Here is a 19925-nt window from a genome sequence, read left to right on the forward strand (position 1 = left end):
ACACTCTCTGTGTCCTCACGTTAGTCTGGCTAAGGATTTATCTATCTTGTTGATTTTCTCAAAGAACCAACTTTTGGTTCTGTTGATTCTTTCTAAGGTCCTTTTTGTTTCTACTTGGTTGAATTCCGCTCTGAGTTTGATTATTTCCTGCCTTCTACTCCTCCTGGGTGTATTTGCTTCTTTTTGTTCTAGAGCGTTTAGGTGTGCTGTCAAGCTGCTGACATATGCTCTTTCCTGTTTCTTTCTGCAGGCACTCAGCGCTATGAGTTTTCCTCTTAGCACAGCTTTCATTGTGTCCCATAAGTTTGGGTATGTTGTATCTTCATTTTCATTAAATTCTAAAAAGTTTTTAATTTCTTTCTTTATTTCTTCCTTGACCAGGTTATCATTGAGTAGAGCACTGTTCAATTTCCACGTATATGTGGGCATTCTTCCCTTATTGTTATTGAAGACCAGTATTAGGCCGTGGTGGTCCGATAGCACGCATGGGATTATTTCTATCTTTCTGTACCTGTTGAGGCCCGTTTTTTGACCAATTATATGGTCAATTTTGGAGAAAGTACCATGAGGAGCTGAGAAGAAGGTATATCCTTTTGCTTTAGGATAGAATGTTCTATAAATATCCATTAAGTCCATTTGGCTCATGACTTCTCTTAGTCTGTCGACATCACTGTTTAATTTCTGTTTCCATGATCTGTCCATTGATGAGAGTGGGGTGTTGAAATCTCCCACTATTATTGTGTGAGGTGCAATGTGTGTTTTGAGCTTTAGTAAGGTTTCTTTTACGTATGTAGGTGCCCTTGTATTTGGGGCATACATATTTAGGATTGAGAGTTCATCTTGGTGGATTTTTCCTTTGATGAATATGAAGTGTCCTTCCTTATCTTTTTTGATGACTTTTAGTTGGAAATTGGTTTTATTTGATATTAGAATGGCTACTCCAGCTTGCTTCTTCAGACCATTTGCTTGGAAAGTTTTTTCCAGCCTTTCACTCTGAGGTAGTGTCTGTCTTTGTCTCTGAGGTGTGTTTCCTGTAGGCAGCAGAATGCAGGATCCTCGTTGCATATCCAGTTTGTTAATCTATGTTATTTTATTGGGGAGTTGAGGCCATTGATATTGAGAGATATTAAGGAATAGTGATTATTGCTTCCCGTTATATTCATATTTGGATGTGAGGTTATGTTTGTATGCTTTCATTCTCTTTGTTTTGTTGCCAAGACGATTAGTTTCTTCCTTCTTCTAGGGTATAGCTTGCCTCCTTATGTTGGGCATTACCATTTATTATCCTTTGTAGTGCTGGATTTGTAGAAAGATATTGTGTAAATTTGGTTTTGTCATGGAATACCTTGGTTTCTCCATCAGTGTTAATTTAGAGTTTTGCTGGATACAGTAACCTGGGCTGGCATTTGTGTTCTCTTAGGGTCTGTATGACATCAGTCCAGGACCTTCTGTCCTTCATAGTTTCTGGCGAGAAGTCTGGTGTGATTCTGATAGGTCTCCCTTTATATGTTACTTGACCTTTTTCCTTTACTGCTTTTAATATTCTTTCTTTATTTGTGCATTTGGTGTTTTGACAATTATGTGACGGGATGTGTTTCTTTTCTGGTCCAATCTATTTGGAGTTCTGTAGGCTTCTTGTATGCCTATGGGTATCTCTTTTTTTAGGTTTGGGAAGTTTTCTTCTATGATTTTGTTGAAGATATTTACTGGTCCTTTGAGCTGGGAGTCTTCACTCTCTTCTATACCTATTATCCTTAGGTTTGATATTCTCATTGAGTCCTGGATTTCCTGTATGTTTTGGACCAGTAGCTTTTTCCGCTTTACATTATCTTTGACAGTTGAGTCAATGATTTCTATGGAATCTTCTGCTCCTGAGATTCTCTCTTCCATCTCTTGTATTCTATTGGTGAAGCTTGTATCTACAGCTCCTTGTCTCTTTTTTGGTTTTCTATATCCAGGGTTGTTTCCATGTGTTCTTTCTTGATTGCTTCTATTTCCATTTTTAATTCCTTCAACTGTTTGATTGTGTTTTCCTGGAATTCTTTCAGGGATTTTTGCGATTCCTCTCTGTAGGCTTCTACTTGTTCTCTAAGGGAGTTCTTCACGTCTTTCTTGAAGTCCTCCAGCATCATGATCAAATATGATTTTGAAACTAGATCTTGCTTTTCTGGTGTGTTTGGATATTCCATGTTTGTTTTGGTGGGAGAATTGGGCTCCGATGATGCCATGTAGTCTTGGTTTCTGTTGCTTGGGTTCCTGCGCTTGCCTCTTGCCATCAGCTTATCTCTAGTGTTACTTTGTTCTGCTATTTCTGACAGTGGCTAGACTGTCCTATAAGCCTGTGTGTCAGGAGTGCTATAGACCTGTTTTCCTCTCTTTCAGTCAGTTATGGGGACAGAGTGTTCTGCTTTCGGGCGTGTAGGTTTTCCTCTCTACAGGTCTTCAGCTGTTCCTGTGGGCCTGTGTCTTGAGTTCACCAGGCAGCTTTCTTGGAGCAGAAAATTTGGTCTTACCTGTGGTTCCGAGGCTCAAGTTCGCTCGTGGGGTGCTGCCCACTGGCTCTCTGCAGCGGCAGCAACCAGGAAGACTTGTGCCGCCGTTTCCGGGAGCTTCAGTGCACCAGGGTTCCAGATGGTCTTTGGCTTTTTCCTCTGGCGTCTTAGATGTGTGTGCAGAGAGCAGTCTCTTCTGGTTTCCCAGGCTTGTCTGCCTCTCTGAAGGTTCAGCTCACCCTCCCACGGGATTTGGGTGCAGAGAACTGTTTATCCGGTCTGTTTCCTTCAGGTTCTGGTGGTATCTCTGGCACAGGGGTCCTGCCGCTCCTGGGCCCTCCCCCACGGGAGCCCAGAGGCCTTATACAGTTTCCTCTTGGGCCAGGGATATGGGCAGGGGTGAGCAGTGTTGGTGGTCTCTTCCGCTCTGCAGCCTCAGGAGTGCACACCTGACCAGGCGGTTGGGTCTCTCTCTCACAGGGTCTGGGGGCAGAGAGCTGCTGTGGGCCGGGATCCGCGGGTCCAGGCAGGCATTTTCTATGCAAGTATTTTTCTGGCTATTTTTATTTTAATATTGGTCAGTTTTATTTGTTATACTGTGTGTGTTTGTATGTGTGTGTATGTGTGTGTGTGTGTGTGTGTGTGTGTGTGTGTGTGTATGTATGAGTGTGTGTGTGTGTGTGTGTATGCTGCAACAGGCAGGCATAGATTTGAATACAAAATCCAAGAGTTTATTTCCTTCTTACGCTGTATGTGCTGTTTCTCTATGCTATGCTACTAGGCTAATCAAATAAAGATAGGCTGCAAGAAGTCTCTATTAAGACTAACCCAGGAGGGAAAACAGACTGGATAAACAGTTCTCTGCACCCAAATCCCATGGGAGGGAGAGCTGAACCTTCAGAGAGGCAGACAAGCCTGGGAAAGCAGAAGAGACTGCTCTCTGTACATACATCTCGGACTCCAGAGGAAAACACCAAAGGCCATCCAGAACCCTGGTGCACTGAAGCTCCCGGAAGGGGCAGCACAGGTCTTCCTGGTTGCTGCCACCACAGAGAGCCCGTGGGCAGCGCCCCGCGAGCAAACTTGGGCCTCGGGACCACAGGTAAGACCAACTTGTCTGCTGCAAGAGAGCTGCCTGGTGAGATCGGGACACACAGAGGCAGAGTTCATCTAGGACCGGGTACCTCCTGTGTTTGCCAGAGGTCCCACGCCCGCAGATCCCGGCCCGCAGCAGCTCTCTGCTCCCAGACCCTGTGAGAGAGAGACCCAACCGCCTGGTCAGGTGGGCACTCCTGTGGCTGCAGAGCGGAAGAGACCACCAACACTGCCCACCCCTGCCCACATCCCTGGCCCAAGAGGAAACTGTATAAGGCCTCTGGGCTCCCGTGGGGGGGGGGCCCAGGAGCGGCAGGACCCCTGCCTGAGACACCACTGGAACCTGAGGGAAACAGACCGGATAAACAGTTCTCTGCACCCAAATCTCGTGGGAGGGTGAGCTGAACCTTCAGAGAGGCAGACAAGCCTGGGAAACCAGAAGAGACTGCTCTCTGTACATACATCTCGGACGCCAGAGGAAAACACCAAAGGCCATCTGGAACCCTGGTGCACTGAAGCTCCCGGAAGGGGCAGCACAGGTCTTCCTGGTTGCTGCCACCACAGAGAGCCCATGGGCAGCACCCCGTGAGCAAACTTGAGCCTCCGGACCACAGGTAAGACCAACTTGTCTGCTGCAAGAAAGCTGCCTGGTGAACTCAAGACACAGGCCCACAGGAACAGCTGAAGACCTGTAGAGAGGAAAACCTACAAGCCCGAAAGCAGAACACTCTGTCCCCATAACTGACTGAAAGAGAGGAAAACAGGTCTATAGCACTCCTGACACACAGGCTTATAGGACAGTCTAGCCACTGTCAGAAATAGCAGAACAAAGTAACACTAGAGATAAGCTGATGGCAAGAGGCAAGCGCAGGAACCCAAGCAACAGAAACCAAGACTACATGGCATCATCGGAGCCCAATTCTCCCACCAAAACAAACATGGAATATCCAAACACACCAGAAAAGCAAGATCTAGTTTCAAAATCATATTTGATCATGATGCTGGAGGACTTCAAGAAAGACGTGAAGAACTCCCTTAGAGAACAAGTAGAAGCCTACAGAGAGGAATCGCAAAAATCCCTGAAAGAATTCCAGGAAAACACAATCAAACAGTTGAAGGAATTAAAAATGGAAATAGAAGCAATCAAGAATGAACACATGGAAACAACCCTGGATATAGAAAACCAAAAGAAGAGACAAGGGGCTGTAGATACAAGCTTTACCAACAGAATACAAGAGATGGAAGAGAGAATCTCAGGAGCAGAAGATTCCATAGAAATCATTGACTCAACTGTCAAAGATAATGTAAAGCGGAAAAAGCTACTGGTCCAAAACATACAGGAAATCCAGGACTCAATGAGAATATCAAACCTAAGGATAATAGGTATAGAAGAGAGTGAAGACTCCCAGCTCAAAGGACCAGTAAATATCTTCAACAAAATCATAGAAGAAAACTTCCCTAACCTAAAAAAAGAGATACCCATAGGCATACAAGAAGCCTACAGAACTCCAAATAGATTGGACCAGAAAAGAAACACATCCCGTCACATAATAGTCAAAACACCAAACGCACAAAATAAAGAAAGAATATTAAAAGCAGTAAGGGAAAAAGGTCAAGTAACATATATAGGCAGACCTATCAGAATCACACCATACTTCTTGCCAGAAAATATGAAGGCCAGAAGATCCTGGACTGATGTCATACAGACCCTAAGAGAACACAAATGCCAGCCCAGGTTACTGTATCCAGCAAAACTCTAAATTAACACTGATGGAGAAACCAAGGTATTCCATGACAAAACCAAATTTACACAATATCTTTCTACAAATCCAGCACTACAAAGGATAATAAATGGTAATGCCCAACATAAGGAGGCAAGCTATACCCTAGAAGAAGGAAGAAACTAATCGTCTTGGCAACAAAACAAAGAGAATGAAAGCATACAAACATAACCTCACATCCAAATATGAATATAACGGGAAGCAATAATCACTATTCCTTAATATCTCTCAATATCAATGGCCTCAACTCCCCAATAAAATAACATAGATTAACAAACTGGATATGCAACGAGGATCCTGCATTCTGCTGCCTACAGGAAACACACCTCAGAGACAAAGACAGACATTACCTCAGAGTGAAAGGCTGGAAAACAACTTTCCAAGCAAATGGTCAGAAGAAGCAAGCTGGAGTAGCCATTCTAATATCAAATAAAATCAATTTGCAACTAAAAGTCATCAAAAAAGATAAGGAAGGACACTTCATATTCAACAAAAGAAAATCCATCAAGATGAACTCTCAATCCTAAATATCTATGCCCCAAATACAAGGGCACCTACATATGTAAAAGAAACCTTACTAAAGCTCAAAACACACATTGCACCTCACACAATAATAGTGGGAGATTTCAACACCCCACTCTCATCAATGGACAGATCATGGAAACAGAAATTAAACAGAGATGTAGACAGACTAAGAGAAGTCATGAGCCAAATGGACTTAATGGATATTTATAGAACATTCTATCCTAAAGCAAAAGGATATACCTTCTTCTCAGCTCCTCATGGTACTTTCTCCAAAATTGACCATATAATTGGTCAAAAAACGGGCCTCAACAGGTACAGAAAGATAGAAATAATCCCATGCATGCTATCGGACCACCACGGCCTAAAACTGGTCTTCAATAACAATCAAGGAAGAATACCCACATATACTTGGAAATTGAACAATGCTCTACTCAATGATAACCTGGTCAAGGAAGAAATAAAGAAAGAAATTAAAAACTTTTTAGAATTTAATGAAAATGAAGATACAACATACCCAAACTTATGGGACACAATGAAAGCTGTGCTAAGAGGAAAACTCATAGCGCTGAGTGCCTGCAGAAAGAAACAGGAAAGAGCATATGTCAGCAGCTTGACAGCACACCTAAAAGCTCTAGAACAAAAAGAAGCAAATACACCCAGGAGGAGTAGAAGGCAGGAAATAATCAAACTCAGAGCGGAAATCAACCAAGTAGAAACAAAAAGGACCATAGAAAGAATCAACAGAACCAAAAGTTGGTTCTTTGAGAAAATCAACAAGATAGATAAACCCTTAGCCAGACTAACGAGAGGACACAGAGAGTGCGTCCAAATTAACAAAATCAGTAATGAAAAGGGAGACATAACAGATTCAGAGGAAATTCAAAAAATCATCAGATCTTACTATAAAAACCTATATTCAACAAAACTTGAAAATCTGCAGGAAATGGACAATTTCCTAGACAGATACCAGGTATCGAAGTTAAATCAGGAACAGATAAACCAGTTAAACAACCCCATAACTCCTAAGGAAATAGAAGCAGTCATTAAAGGTCTCCCAACCAAAAAGAGCCCAGGTCCAGATGGGTTTAGTGCAGAATTCTATCAAACCTTCATAGAAGACCTCATACCAATATTATCCAAACTATTTCACAAAATTGAAACAGATGGATCACTACTGAATACCTTCTACGAAGCCAAAATTACTCTTATACCTAAACCACACAAAGACACAACAAAGAAAGAGAACTTCAGACCAATTTCCCTTATGAATATCGACGCAAAAATACTCAATAAAATTCTGGCAAACCGAATCCAAGAGCACATCAAAACAATCATCCACCATGATCAAGTAGGCTTCATCCCAGGCATGCAGGGATGGTTTAATATACGGAAAACCATCAACGTGATTCATTATATAAACAAAGTGAAAGAACAAAACCACATGATCATTTCATTAGACGCTGAGAAAGCATTTGACAAAATTCAACACCCCTTCATGATAAAAGTCCTGGAAAGAATAGGAATTCAAGGCCCATACCTGAACATAGTAAAAACCATATACAGCAAACCAGTTGCTAACATTAAACTAAATGGAGAGAAACTTGAAGCAATCCCACTAAAATCAGGGACTAGACAAGGCTGCCCACTCTCTCCCTACTTATTCAATATAGTTCTTGAAGTTCTAGCCAGAGCAATCAGACAACAATAGGAGATCAAGGGGATACAGATCAGAAAAGAAGAAGTCAAAATATCACTATTTGCAGATGATACGATAGTATATTTAAGTGATCCCAAAAGTTCCACCAGAGAACTACTAAACCTGATAGACAACTTCAGCAAAGTGGCTGGGTATAAAATTAACTCAAATAAATCAGTTGCCTTCCTCTATACAAAAGAGAAACAAGCCGAGAAAGAAATTAGGGAAACGACACCCTTCATAATAGACCCAAATAATATAAAGTACCTCGCTGTGACTTTAAGAAAGCAAGTAAAATATTGTACAATAAGAACTTCAAGACACTGAAGAAGGAAATTGAAGAAGACCTCAGAAGATGGAAAGATCTCCCAGGCTCATGGATTGGCAGGATTAATATAGTAAAAATGGCCATTTTACCAAAAGCAATCTACAGATTCAATGCAATCCCCATCAAAATACCAATCCAATTTTTCAAAGAGTTAGACAGAACAATTTGCAAATTCATCTGGAATAACAAAAAACCCAGGATAGCTACAGCTATCCTCAACAATAAAAGGACTTCAGGGGGAATCACTATCCCTGAACTCAAGCAGTATTACAGAGCAATAGTGATAAAAACTGCATGGTATTGGTACAGAGACAGACAGATAGACCAATGGAATACAATTGAAGACCCAGAAATGAACCCACACACCTATGGTCACTTGATTTTTGACAAAGGAGCCAAAACCATCCAATGGAAAAAAGATAGCATTTTCAGCAAATGGTGCTGGTTCAACTGGAGGGCAACATGTAGAAGAATGCAGATCGATCCATGCTTATCACCCTGTACAAAGCTTAAGTCCAAGTGGATCAAGGACCTCCACATCAAACCAGACACACTCAAACTAATAGAAGAAAAACTAGGGAAGCATCTGGAACACATGGGCACTGGAAAAAATTTCCTAAACAAAACACCAATGGCTTACGCTCTATGATCAAGAATAGACAAATGGGATCTTATCAAACTGCAAAGCTTCTGTAAGGCAAAGGACACTGTGGTTAGGACAAAACGGCAACCAACAGATTGGGAAAAGATCTTTACCAATCCTACAACAGATAGAGGCCTTATATCCAAAATATACAAAGAACTCAAGAAGTTAGACCGCAGGGAAACAAATAATCCTATTAAAAAATGGGGTTCAGAGCTAAACAAAGAATTCACAGCTGAGGAATGCTAAATGGCTGAGAAACACCTAAAGAAATGTTCAACATCTTTAGTCATAAGGGAAATGCAAATCAAAACAACCCTGAGATTTCACCTCACACCAGTGAGAATGGCTATGATCAAAAACTCAGGGGACAACAGATGTTGGCGAGGATGTGGAGAAAGAGGAACACTCCTCCATTGTTGGTGGGATTGCAGACTGGTACAACCATTCTGGAAATCAGTCTGGAGGATCCTTAGAAAATTGGACATTGAACTGCCTGAGGATCCAGCTATACCTCTCTTGGGCATATACCCAAAAGATGCCCCAACATATAAAAAAGACACGTGCCCCACTATGTTCATTGCAGCCTTATTTATAATAGTCAGAAGCTGGAAAGAACCCAGATGCCCTTCAACAGAGGAATGGATACAGAAAATGTGGTACATCTACACAATGGAATATTACTCAGCTATCAAAAACAACGACTTTATGAAATTCGTAGGCAAAAGGTTAGAACTGGAAAACATCATCCTGAGTGAGCTAACCCAATCACAGAAAGACATACATGGTATGCACTCATTGATAAGTGGCTATTAGCCCAAATGCTTGAATTACCCTAGATGCCTAGAACAAATGAAACTCAAGATGGATGATCAAAATGTGAATGCTTCACTTTTTCTTTAAATGAGGAAAAAGAATACCCTTGGCAGGGAAGGGAGAGGCAAAGATTAAAACAGAGACTGAAGGAACACCCATTCAGAGCCTGCCCCACATGTGGCCCATACATATACAGCCACCCAATTAGACAAGATGGATGAAGCAAAGAAGTGCAGACCGACAGGAGCCAGATGTAGATCGCTCCTGAGAGACACAGCCAGAATACAGCAAATACAGAGGCGAATGCCAGCAGCAAACCACTGAACTGAGAATAGGTCCCCCGTTGAAGGAATCAGAGAAAGAACTGGAAGAGCTTGAAGGGGCTCGAGACCCCATATGTACAACAATGTCAAGCAACCAGAGCTTCCAGGGACTAAGCCACTACCTAAAGACTATACATGGACTGACCCTGGACTCTGACCCCATATGTAGCAATGAATATCCTAGTAAGAGCACCAGTGGAAGGGGAAGCCCTGGGTCCTGCTAAGACTGAACCCCCAGTGAACTAGACTGGTGGTGGGAGGGCGGCAATGGGGGGAGGGTCGGGAGGGGAACACCCATAAGGAAGGGGAGGGGAGAGGGGGATGTTTGCCCGGAACCCGGGAAAGGGAATAACACTAGAAATGTATATAAGAAATCCTCAAGTTAATAAATAAAAAAAAAAAAAAAGACTAACCCAGGCCCATTCTCGTCTATATTTTCCCCCTTTCGTTTCCATTTTTATCTGACTCCCAGCCCAAATATCCCAAGTGATACATGCACAATCTATCAGAGGAACAGTGTGATAGTAATCTGGGTTCTTGTTTTAGTCCCTGGAGATAACACAACAATCTGGAAGCCCACATTGGACAATGACATAAGCAAAGGATCAACTTTATTGGAGTAATCAACCAATATTGCAGAAACCTATCATGGTGTTGTTCTCTTTAATTCTGATTGTATTAAAACTGTGCTAGATATGAGAAAGCACACATTTGTTGACGTTATTTTATACTCAGTGATTTTTTTAATCAAAATAGATACTCGTAATTCTAAACTGGATTTAATGTCTGTAAGAAATGAACCTTTATTTTCCTGAAAAGAAGAGAAATTATTTACTTAAGTTTCTCTTTTTTTTTCCTTTTTAATAACATTTTACAAAGTCAATAACGAGTCTCTCTTTCCTGAAAGTTATTGTCAAGCAATCATTTCAGTTCATGCATAAGGCTGTTTAAATTGGTTTTAAAATTAAAATAGTTAGCTCTATAATGTTTAATATTTATATTCACTTTTGCATATTCATTTTAATTCATTGACAGTACATTAAGGGCTACACTCAGCCTATATTACATTCTTAAAATGCAAGTGCATTCCTTTTCTTGCTGTGAAATGTCAACTTTTACTTTTAGCCACCATTTTTCCCTGCTACCTTCTTTGCCTCACCCACTGCCTTAGGTTTGTTAACAGTATCCTTGATGTATTATATCTTACCTGTTTATCCTACTTTTTTAATTGCGTTGCAGTAGAGTATTACAATACTTTACTGTAGAAATAATCTGCTTTTCACTACAAATAGTTAATACATAATCTATATTAAGGTTATATTTCGGCTCAGTTTACCATATTAATTTTATTGGTTTTACAAAAAGGTACCTTACATATAAACCAGATTTAACATAAAACCTTTGATTTTACAGTGTGATGCATGAATACAGAAGCGTATGTAAGCAGTTTACACCCTTATTTTTAAGGAAGTATCCTAGAGCTTGAGATCATGCCAGGACACATGGTGGGTCCTTGTCTTGGAACAAATAATACAACAAATAAAATTGCAGAATTTTGAATCTAAGATGGATACATCTTCAAAACACTTCCTCATTTAAGTCGAAGAGAACATTTTGGCAGTGGGAGTAGAAAGACTGTAAGAGTTATAAGATCAGGAAATTTGTTGTGATCTTGTGACTCTTACTCATGTTGGAAGGCACATTCATAAATCTTGTCAACACTTGGAAGAGTTGTTCATCTCAGTTTCCATGTATTTACCTTGCATATAAACCAACTTAACAACTAAGGGATGGTCAGAAAGGGAGAAGTAATCAGACCCAGGGAAAAGCATACCAATTGGTTACCTAATAGCACCCCTGAAAATACACATATAACTATTAATATACAGACTGAGCCTGTCATAATTGAATTGATGAAAAACAATGCCATAGATTTAAAAGAAGTCAGGGAAGAGAAACATTTGAAATTATTTTATAATCTCAAAAATAAATATTAAAAAGGACTTCCTTTGTTTAGCTGGTCATTATGGTAGATTATTATAGAACCTGCCTCTGATCTGTTGGATTCAGAATTACAGAAGGGGTTCGATATGCCATGCATTAGGTTGTATATGACAGAAGTGACTGTCTATTCAGAAATCATTGTTTTGGCATGCCCAGTATTACATTAGCAAAGGTTACCTCACATCTATTTATGCTGTATTACTTCGAAGCAACCAGACAGATAGATGTTTAGCCACATACAATATGACATTGAGACTTTCTTTTTTTTTTTTTTCCCTTCGGAGCTGGGGACCGAACCCAGGGCCTTGCGCTTCCTAGGTAAGCACTCTACCACTGAGCTAAATCCCCAGCCCCAAAGGAGATTTAAGTTCTTTTTTTTTTTTTTCCAGAGCTGGGGACCGAACCCAGGGCCTTGCGCTTGCTAGGCAAGTGCTCTACCACTGAGCTAAATCCCCAACCCATTGAGACTTTCTTACAAGCAAAATTGAATACTGTCTATATCTGACCTGTAATGAATTATCATTTAAGGACCTTCAAGAAAGACAAATAAAAGTTACAGGATGGTGCTAGACTCGCATAACATTACTTATTCTCCATCTAGTAAATTTAGAGACACTACAGCTCCAGTACAAATAAATAATAGTTTGTTTAACAACAACAAAAAAAGCCAAAACAGCTTTTTGTTTATATTCAAAACTGTCTCTAAAGTATTGCTATTGGTCAGAATTTATTCACTAATCACAAGCATGATATAAAAGGATTCCAGGAAATGTGATTGTAGTATCCAAGCTGTTGGGGGATTAAACATTATGAATACAAGGATGCAGAAATATGTGAGTGCAAAGATTACAAGCACTCAGAATGGGTTGCCTGGTCCAGCCTTAATAGGAAAGTATGGATCTTACTGCAACTTGATATCCACTGGAGGCTGGCCATTTTTTAAAAAGAAACTGAGAAACTGAAGAGGGGTGCATGGGGTCAGGGAGACGGGATGGAGAGAGGGAGTGGGAGGAGAGGTAGAAGGGGAAATACTGGGATATAAAAGAGAGAAGAAAAGAAGGAAGGAAAGAAAGAAAGAGCGAGAGCGAGAGAGAAGGAAGGAAGGAAGGAAGATAAGAAAGGAAGGAAGGAAGATAGAAGAGAGGAAAGAAAGAAGGAAAGAAAGAAAGTCAAAGGGTTGTTTATAAGATACTGCTTCCTCTCAGAGAGTTTATGGTCATAGACTTACCTAGACTTGCTGGCCAAGACCGTTAGGGACTGACCAATCTTTGACTCCAAAGAGCTGTGATAACCAATGTGTGCAGTCGTACCTGGCTTCTTATGAGCACTAGGGAGACAAACTCAGGTTTTTTGTTTTTGTTTTGTTTTGTTTTGTTTTATTATTCTGGCCTTTTATCTACTTACTTATGTGTTTAGCTTGATTTTTTTTTGGGAGGGAGGGTGGTTATCAATGAACTTTTCAAAATTAACTAATAAGGCTAAATAATCTGAATCTCTCCTTATGGACTGAAATAATAACCAGCTTTTTTTCTGTATTTATTATTTCTAGTGTTTTAAAATGGCAGACTGGGAACTTGCTATGTATCTACTTGGCTAGTAATGATTATTTCATTTAGCGACTATTTAAATCCTCAAAACCTATTGAAAATGTAGGATGAGTGGGATTTAGAATAACTGAGGTAAGATTAGATACATTGATAGCCAAGAAGAAATATTTTAATACGTCTATTCACATCTTTTTACACCACAGAGTGATTAACTATGGGGAAAGTGAAAACTAAGTTGTGTAAGGTATAATGGACAGAGATCATTAATGTTCACTCCACAAATTGGCAACTGGACAGGAGGCTGAGGGAGAGATGAATGGACTGAATGGAGTAATTAGAAAGTTGAAGTGGAGGAGTAACTGGCAGCAAGAACGTATCGGGACAGAGGGTGCAATCGATGTGGTATAAATAATGACGACTGTAACACTGCGGTAACATGAGAAGGATGCTGAGCGCAGAAGAGCTCTGCTGTCTGATTCAAGTACAGATTGTGGGTTCTTACCAGGCTTCCTAGTGAAGACACAAATTAACTAAATGAAGATAAGATGGTCCAGGCAAACGAAATGCAGTTAGTGTGTGACAAATGACTTGTGGTGGTTCACATATGAGTTCCTCATTTTGCCAATAACTTTGCTATTCTAAAAAAAAATTATACGTAAGCATCAACAATAGCATGGTCATGCTATGTTCCCTACCATAAGGTATGGAGTTTGAAAGCAAGTAGTTTTAGAATACTTGTAGTAAAACTAAGCAATCAAATGTGTTGTCCTTATGAGGCTACATCAATTTTTAGCATAATCAGGCTTTATTTCTTAACTTTATATATATATATATATAATTGTAATTAAATTATACTGACATATTTAAAGAATAATTTGATTTATATAAATGGGACTTTATATAACTTAAAAAAACAATGCATGTCAAATAAATATTGCTTTGAAAAACAAAGAAAGGTGACAAGATAAAGTAAATGCAAAAGAATATTAACATATATTTGGTCAAAATGTGTGTTTAAATAATTAATGGTATTGGTAGTTCCAAATACCAAGAAGTAGCAATGTCTTACATATAAAGGCAAATATGCATTTGAACTGCAATTTCAATGATGGTTTATATTTTTTACAGAATTTTTTTATAAGTAAAGAAAATGTATATGCAGTAATAAAGACAGGAGTAAAAAGCTGAGTTTAAAATTCATCATTATTTAAGAGGATCACAATTAATACATCATTCTATGAAGGATGCCAGTTGATACACGCAGATTGCTGCATTTCAGAGGTCTTAAACAATTTGTTTATAAACAGATTCCATGAAATAAATGAACGCATGGACTACTTAGAAGGTTGCTGAGCTATAAAATGAGCAGCAGGCTTCTATTTCCTCCTGTCAGCCGATGAAAAATGAGTCTCTTTATAGATAATGTTGCAAGCATTAGCTTATACTTTTAAAGGGAAAACTGATTTGGTATCCTCAAAATATGCAATATTTTATTTATTTTGTGATATTCATTTAAAAACTACAATGTATTAATATAAGCTGATTCATTCTCAATTTGAAATTTATTTTCTGAGTCTACAATTCCTAGGGGTGTTCTAACTTCAATAAAATTGTAGTAGCTTTAACCTTATGCCTATATACGCATTCAGAAAAAGAACCTCAGGCCTGCATGATGCCTCTGTCGGTGAGAGTTGATCTCAATTTTCATGCATTCAACATTTAAATTTTATTTTAGAAGAACCATCCTTTTAGATTTTTACCAAATAGCAAATAGTATTGAATTTTTGAAAAGTAAAGACTCTTTCTTCTCGAGTTTCACATGGCCTATGAGTTGTATCGTGAGTATTCTGAGTTTATTTTTTTTACTAATGTCCACTTATCTGTGAGCACATACCATGTGTGTTATTTGTGACAGGATGATATTTTCAAGTTCCATCTTTTTGCCTGCGAATTTCATGAAGTTATTGCTTTTAATAGCTGAGTAGTACTCCACTGTGTTAATGTACCACATTTTCTGTATACATTCCTCTGTTAGGGGACATCTGGGTTCTTTCTAGCTTCTGGCCATTATAAATAAGGCTGCTATGAATGTAGTACGGCAGGTATATGTTGTTATATGTTGGAGCATCTTTTTTAGTATGTGCCCAGGTGTGGTATAGCTGAGTCCTGAGGTAGAACTGTTTCTCCTTTTCTGAGGAATTGCCAGACTGATTTCCAGAGTAGTTGTACTAGGTTACAATCCCAACAGCAATGGAGTACTGTTCCCATTTTTCCACATCCTCACCAGCATCTGCTGTCACCTATGCTTTTGATCATAGCCATGCTGACTGGTGTGATGCTACAGTACTATTCACTAGGGCGAAGAGAATAATCTCTGGGAAGTATAGGGAGAGAGGGATCCGAGAGGGAGAGAGGAAGGGGAGGGAAAGGGGGGGACCAGTTCAGATATGGGAAGAAGTGGGAGAGAAAAACAGAGGACTAGGAATTTGGAATTAGGTGTGTAGCAGTAGGTGAGGGGGAATTGGGAGTAGTTACTAGAAAGTTCCAGATGCCAGGGTCCCAAGGGATCCAATAGAGAGGACTTTAGCTCCCAACAAAGGGGAGATAGGATCAGTAGAGTCCATATCCAGTGGATAGGCGCGGCCCCCAGTGGAGAGGTGGGGCCACCCACTCACCTCAAAAATATTAACCCAGGCTTCCTCCTGTCAAAAGGAAATGCAGGGACAAATAGTGGAGCAGAAAATGAAGGAAAGGCCATCCAGAGACTGCCCTATTTGGGGATCCATCCCATAGGCAGACACCAAACCCAGTTACTATTGCAGATGCCAAGATGTGCTTACTGAGAGAAACCTGGTATAGCTGGCTCCTGAGAGGCTCTGTTAGAGCTGAACCAATACAGATGTGAATGTACACAGCTGAACATTAGACTGAGATCAGGGACCCCAGTGAGGAAGTTAGGGCAAGGACTATAGGAGCAGAAGGAGTTTGCACCCTCATAGGAAGAACAAAATCTTCAACCAACCAGACACCTCAGAGCTCCAGCTGGATATGTAACAGAGGACTGCCATATCTGGCGTGACTGGGAGGGGAGCTCCTTGGTCCTGTGGAAGTTTAATGACTCAGGATAGGGGAATGCTAGGCTGCTGAGGCAGGAGTGGATGGGCAGGTAGCGGAGCACCCTCATAGAGGCAGGAGGAGGGAGAACGGGATAGGGGGCTTGTGGAGGGGAGACTGGGATGATGGATAACATTTGAAATGTAAATAAATGAAATAACCAAAAAAAGAGTAAATTCTATTGAGACAAATTCAGTCTGTTAGCTGATTTTAAATCACTATTAAAGGGAACATCAAATAAGGCTTGATCCTCAAATTTAGGGTGAAATAAGCCTAAAATTCTGAGTTTTAACCAGTGATGTGATAATTTTTTATAGCAGGCTATTGAGGGGAAGGATGGAAAAAAGAACTGTGTTTTATGCTTGTTGACTTCTGCAGTGTAAAACAATTTAAATGTCAATTTCCAGTTATCTCTTTGCTGTATGTGAGCATAGCTGGGAAGAAATCTTCAGAATTCTCTCTTTTATAATTCCAAACAAGCAGTCCAAATCTCCTGCATTGAATAATTATAGTTATTTACAAAGGAAAAAATTAAACATATAAAACAGTTATAAGTTATTGAACATGATCAAAATTCATCTCAGCCTCTCCACTCTTTGTCCATTCCCATGTGTAATGGTCAGCTCCCAATAGAAAGAAACAAATTTTACATGGAATCTTCTGTAACAACACCTATCAAAAGCCTAGAAGAATTTTCTGCTAGGAAACATACATCCTTCTCACTGCCTTAAAAACTACAGAGAAGAGGGCAACAAAAACCAAGGAAGAAAATAACCAGCCAAGGAGACGACACCAGATATCAGGACTTAAAATTAGAATCTTTGCAAACACATGCCCACATAAATATACCTGCACAGCAGAATACAAACATAATCCACCACAGTCAGGAAAATGGGACCTGACTAAAGCAAACAAACCTATCAAAGTAGGCCTTGAAGATTACAAAATGGAAGGAACACAAGACAAGTACCCAAAAAATAGCCTATATGAATATAATAAAGATCCATAAAGAGGAACTGAATGGATTCTTTAATGAAGTCATATGCAAACACTGGAAAGAAATTAATAAATCCATTCAAGATAAAGAAGTGGAAATGGAATCTATAAAGAAAACCGAAGCTGAGGGAAATTTCTGGAAAGAAATTGAACAGGCAAAACTCACCAAAACACTGAAATGGAAGAAAGAATCTCAGGCATTAAATTTACAATAGAAAAAATGGGTAGTACTGTTAAGAAAAATGTTAAATATGAAATAACCCTGGCACATAACATTCAGGAAATGTGGGGTCCTATGAGAAAAAAAATCAATGAATAGTAGGAATAGAGGAAAAAGAAGAAATTCAGGTGAAAGGCACAGAAAACATTTAGAACAAATTTAGAGAAGAAATTTGTCTAAATGGACAAGTCATACAGACAAAAACAATACAGAGAAATGCTGGGGCCTCCTGCCACTGTGAATAATATATCTGTAACATTACACTTACAGAACATTTGTCCTGAACACAACTGAACATAGTTTCATTTCAGCATGCCACTGAACTTTCTCCAAAACTGATCACATATTTGGGTAAAATGTGTCTTGACAGATACAAGAAACTTAAAGTAACACCCTGTATCTCATCTGACAAACTGAGCAAACTGAGTACCAACAACACCGTCAAAAATAAAAAGTTTACAAACCCATGGGAACGGAACAACCCACTTTTGAACTAAAAAAAAAAAAATAGGTCAAGGGAGTTATGGAAAATTTCTAAAACTGAATGAAAATGAAAACACAACTTACCATAACTTCGAAGATGAAGGTGGTTCTAAGAAACAAAGTTCATAGCTCTAAATGCCTCAATGATAATTAATAAATAAATAATAAATAAATCTCATACTAGTACCTTAGATGCAAATCTAAATTATTGAAAAAGAAGAAATCACAACCTCAAGAAATAAGCAAACTCATGACTGAAATCAATAGAATGGAAACAAATAATTAATGAAACAAAAAGTTAGGGCTTTTAATGGGGGGAGGATGGGGAGGGGAACACCCATAAGGAAGGGGAGGGGGGAGGGGGATGTTTGCCCGGAAACCGGGAAAGGGAATAACACTTGAAATGTATATAAGAAATAATCAAGTTAATAAAAAAAAAAAAAGAAAAAAAAAGAAAGCAAAAAAAAAAAAGAGAGAAAATCAATAAGATAGAAAAACCCTATCCAAATTAACCAAATGAGATAAGACTAAAAATTTCAAAAAATTGAAAATGAAGAGGGGAACACAACAATAAACAATGAGGAAATCAGAAAATTATAAACGGATAAAGGGGCTTCCTGAGGAAGCAGATGGGACCAGATGCAGAGTCGAAAGTCCACATACTATGTGAAGAGAGCCTAAATCAACGTTCTCAGTGGAATTCTTCCCCTTAGATCTCAGGGTAACCCAGCCAAAAGGGAGCAGAAGGACTCTAGCAGTCAAAGCAGACAGAGGATACCAGGAGAACACAGCCCACTGTGCCAGCTAAGCAGGGCTCGTAAGGGCTCATAGAAACTCAAGCAGCAAACACGGGGTCTGTCCCACGACCTCAAAGTTTTATGATGTGGCTGTTAACTGGTTATTTTGTGAGACGTCTAATCACAGGAGCAGGTGTGTCTTACATATCATTGAGCCTCTTGTGTCCACTGTTTGGAATCCTTTTCCTCTTGTAGGTTGCCTTGCCTAGCTTCGTTGTGATGGATTTTGACTAGCATTACTATGTTTTGTTTCATTTGGTCATATTCACCATTTTACCCTTTGGAAGAATGTTCTTTTCTGATGGGAGATGAAGAAAAAGTGGATGGAACGGAGGTAGGGAGATGTTGGGAGACAATGGAGGGAGGACAAACTGTATTTGGTATGTATTGTTTGACATAATTTGAAATCTAACAACTTAAAAATCTCAAAGAACTGGATAATTTTCCCAATGCATACTATTATAAAAATTAAATTAAGAACTGATAAGCAAGCTAAACATAACTACAAACACTTGTGAGATCGAGGTAGTAATTAAAAGTCTCCCAATCAAAAATTTTCCTGAACAGATGGTATTAGTGCAGAAAATTACCAGGCTTTCATACAAAGTTAATTTTAGTAATCCTCAAATCCGAGTATTCCACAAAATCAAAACAGTAGGAACATTGTCCATTTTGTTTTATGAAGACAAAGTTTCTGTAATGCTCATGTAATGACACAATGGAGATAACAAAATCTAATTTCTCTTATGAACATATATGCCAAAAATATTTTGCAATTTAATTCAAGATAACAACCAAAATACCATCTACCATGATTTAGTGAGCCTCATCCAAGATGATGCGGGGTTAGTTCAACATAGGTAAGATGATAAGTGTAAACTACCACATTAATACATGGAAAGGCCAACAAAATAACGCATATGGTCACCTCATTAGATACAGAAAAGATCTGTGACAAAATCCAACATCTCTTTTTGATAAAAATCCTCAAGACATTAGGAATACAATGGAATAACTCAACATAATAAAAAAAACTTTACAGCAAGACCATAGCCAGCGTCAACC

General features: G+C 39.3%; 1 non-coding gene across 1 annotated transcript; it reads right to left on the bottom strand.

The window, feature by feature from the left end:
- Positions 1 to 14415: 14415 nt before the first annotated feature.
- On the bottom strand, positions 14416 to 14489 carry LOC148003671 (small nucleolar RNA SNORD36). The gene has a single exon (XR_015629992.1). It is a non-coding gene; the product is annotated as a small nucleolar RNA SNORD36 (small nucleolar RNA).
- Positions 14490 to 19925: the final 5436 nt, after the last annotated feature.

The sequence above is a fragment of the Rattus norvegicus genome, chromosome 9 (assembly GCF_021556685.1).
Source record: "Rattus norvegicus strain SHRSP/BbbUtx chromosome 9, alternate assembly SHRSP_T2T, whole genome shotgun sequence".
NCBI classification, from domain to species: Eukaryota; Metazoa; Chordata; class Mammalia; order Rodentia; family Muridae; genus Rattus; species Rattus norvegicus.